The 3,219-nt window shown below is 53.2% G+C and overlaps 1 long non-coding RNA gene across 1 annotated transcript in view; it reads left to right on the top strand.

Annotated features, from left to right (window-relative positions):
- The first annotated feature begins 6 nt into the window (after window positions 1–6).
- Window positions 7–3,219, top strand: part of LOC138171386 (uncharacterized) — a 12,560-nt gene continuing 9,347 nt past the window's right edge. The window contains exon 1 of the long non-coding RNA XR_011170871.1: window positions 7–287. This is a non-coding gene — a long non-coding RNA (uncharacterized lncRNA). The remainder of the gene's footprint in view (window positions 288–3,219) is intronic.

Genomic DNA, 3,219 nt, shown 5'->3' with positions numbered 1-3,219 from the left:
ACTAAGCTGAGGAAGGTCCTGTTACAGCAGGTGGACTGAGCTTGGTCTCCTGCCTTGGCAGATTGTTGGGTGGAACCTGTTTTCTCATCCGTGAAATGGGCATGCTGACCCTCCACCTGTCTTCCACTCTGGATTGTGGGAAGACCCTGGAGTCCTAAAGTACCACAAGAAATGTGCTGTCTTTGTTTCTGTCTTCCTTAGATGGCTACTCCACCATTGACCATCGGGAACGGAAGTACCGGGCTGGGGACCCCTCGGGAGACGCCTCTGAGAAGGAGCCTTTGAAAGTAAGTGGCTGATGTGAGGAGCCCTTCCCTGGGATCCAGCCTTGCTAGGGAGCATCACAGGGCTTGGGGTCCTCCTCGACCTTCTGTCTCAGAATCTGTCAGCTCAGAGCTGAGTGTGAAAGCCCCAAGGGGAGGGCCTCCTGCCAGGGTGAAGGGAACACTTCTCACCCCCAACTCTCGGTTTCTATTTGCTCAGATGGCTCACCCACAACTCCCCATCAGCTGGATGTTCCCCAAATGTCTGTTTTCCTTCTCATCATAGGTTTAGTCATTCAGCCCTGACCCCTCTCTGCACCTGATGGGCAGACTCTGTAATAGGGATGGACATTTAGGCTCAATCCCATGGTGACCAGCAGCTGGGGGCGTGGGAATGACCACATATGTGGGTATGTGTCATGTGTCAGCAGAGTAGCGTGGAAGGCGGGCGTTCAGTCAATAGGTCCTTGTTGAAGGCTGACTGTGTGCCCAGTTCTTGGCTATGACCCATGGCAGAGACACCCCTGCCCGCTGGGAGCTGACGGTCTGGCCGGGGTGTCATAGAGCTAGAGCTGGGAGGGGCCCCACGGACCTCATGCTCTAGAGTGGGCCAGTCAGGGCAGCATGCCTTAACTGATTTAGGGAGTGACAAAGTGCCAGGAAGGGGGAGCAAGTAATGGGAGCCAAGACTAGATTAGAGAAGGCTTCGAATACCAGGGTGAGTGAGGAGTGAGAATCTATCTTACAAATAGAAACTACAAAGTTGTTGAGTGAGGGGTGATGTAATCAGGAAGATTAGTCCAGAGGCATATGGAGGGGATAGAGCAGTGGCCAGTTAGGGGCTGCCTACTTTAGAGATCTGTAAGGAAATCCATTTGTCAGCCCCCACCCCTCCAAAGCTCGTGAGAAGGATGATGGTCCAGTAAGGGGTGATAAAGGTGGAGACAAGGGTCAGGGCTGTGGTGGTGGAAAGTGGGGGGAGGGGACTAGTGGCCAGCAAGCACTTATTAAGCTCCTACTGTGTATGAGGCGCTGGGGATGCAAAGGGAGGCAGAACCATAGTCCCTGCCCTCAGGGGGCTCCCATCCCAAGCGCCCCCAGGCAGCCGGCAGGGTCTGGAGCACGCAGAGAGGTGGGGGCTGAAGGGGCAGTTCACAAGCAGATAGAGCGCCTACTGTGCACCTGGCCCTGGGCAGCTCCAGAGATCCTGCAGACCTCCTCTCTAGAAGCTTACACTGGACGTGGGGCCTAAGTATGAAGCAGTGCTGAATAACTTGGGGGTGGAGAGGGAGCCAGCTGCCCTCAGTTGACCCCAGGTGGTCTCTAAGCTTGTGGTGAAGGATGCCGGGGACTTTATAGGAGACAGATTTGGGAGGGGGATTATGGAGGTAACGCCCCATCCTTTCAGCCTCCCAGAATCCTCTACTCAAAAGTGTAAGTTCTCAGGTGGGGGTCAGTTATGGGGGGTGGGGCGAGACCCAGACCTTGTGTGTGTGAGAGGTGAGGAGGAGGAGAGGGCCCCAGGGAGGAGCCAAGGTTTGGTCTCCTGCACACACTGGGACCGCTCTCCCTTCCCCCAGCCATGCCTGGGCAGCCCACAGGGCCCCCCAGCCCCGGTGTGGCAGGTCCAGCCTCTCTGCCCAGGAGAAAGGCGGCCCCAGGCCCATCCCCTTCTCAGCCCTGCTGCCCTCCCCCAACCCCCGCCTGCTGCTCAAGTGTTTCCTGTCCGGCTTCTGGGTCTTTGGGGAGCTCTGACATCTGCATGTGTCTGTGGGTCCATGTGTCTGTGTGTGTGTGTGAGAGAGAGAGAGAGACAGGCAGAAGGACAGACAGAGACATAAAGAGATAGAACCGGAGATACAGAGAGAAGGGTGGGGGGAGAGAGAGACAGAGACATGGAGATAGAAATGGAGAAAGGTGGAGAGACAGAGACACAGAGAGATAGAAACAGAGAGGTGGAGGGACAGAGACAAAGAGAGACAGAAACAGAGAGGTAGAGAGACAGAGACAGAGAGATAGGAACAGAGAGAGGTGGAGAGACAGAGAGATAGAAATGGAGAGAGGTGGAGAGACAGGCAGAGAGATAGAAACAGGTGGAGAGACAGAGATGCACAGAGATAGAAACAGAGAGAGATGGAGAGACAGAAACAGAGAGAGGTGGAGAGAGACAGAGAGACAGAAACAGAGGTGGAGAGACAGAGAGATAGAAACAGAGGTGGAGAGACAGAGATGCAGAGAGATAGAAACAGAGAGAGATGGAGAGACAGAAACAGAGAGAGGTGGAGAGACAGAGAGACAGAAACAGAGGTGGAGAGACAGAGACAGAGAGATAGAAACAGAGGTGGAGAGACAGAGATGCAGAGAGATAGAAACAGAGAGAGATGGAGAGACAAAAACAGAGAGAGGTGGAGAGACAGAAACAGACAGAGATGGAGAGACAGAGACAGAGAGAGATAGAAACAGAGAGAGATGGAGAGACAGAGAGATAGAAACAGAGAGTTTGAGAGATAGAAATGGAGAGAGGTGGAGAGACAGACAGAGAGATAGAAATGGAGAGAGGTGGAGAGACAGAGAGATAGAAACAGAAAGGTGGAGAGACAGAAACAGAGAGCGGTGGAGAGACAGAGAGATAGAAATGGAGAGAAGTGGAGAGACAGAGATAGAAATGGATAGAGGTGGAGAGACAGAGAGATAGAAACAGAGAGGTGGAGAGAGAGAGAGACAGAGAGAGGTGGAGAGACAGAGACAGGGAGATAGAAATGGAGAGAGGTGGAGAGACAGAGACAGAGAGATAGAAACAGAGAGGTGGAGAGATAGAGACAGAGAGACAGAAACAGAGAGGTGGAGAGACAGAGAGATAGAAACAGAGGTGGAGAGACAGAGAGATAGACACAGAGAGATTTGGAGAGAGAGACAGAGAGATAGAAAAGAGAGGTGGAGAGAAAGAGACAGAGAG

The sequence above is a fragment of the Petaurus breviceps genome, unplaced genomic scaffold (assembly GCF_028583685.1).
Source record: "Petaurus breviceps papuanus isolate PSGF00001 unplaced genomic scaffold, PetGlider_PUasm1.0 428, whole genome shotgun sequence".
Taxonomy (NCBI): Eukaryota; Metazoa; Chordata; class Mammalia; order Diprotodontia; family Petauridae; genus Petaurus; species Petaurus breviceps.
Note: the sequence above shows the minus strand (reverse complement) of the source record. Positions and strands in the feature narration are given on the sequence as shown.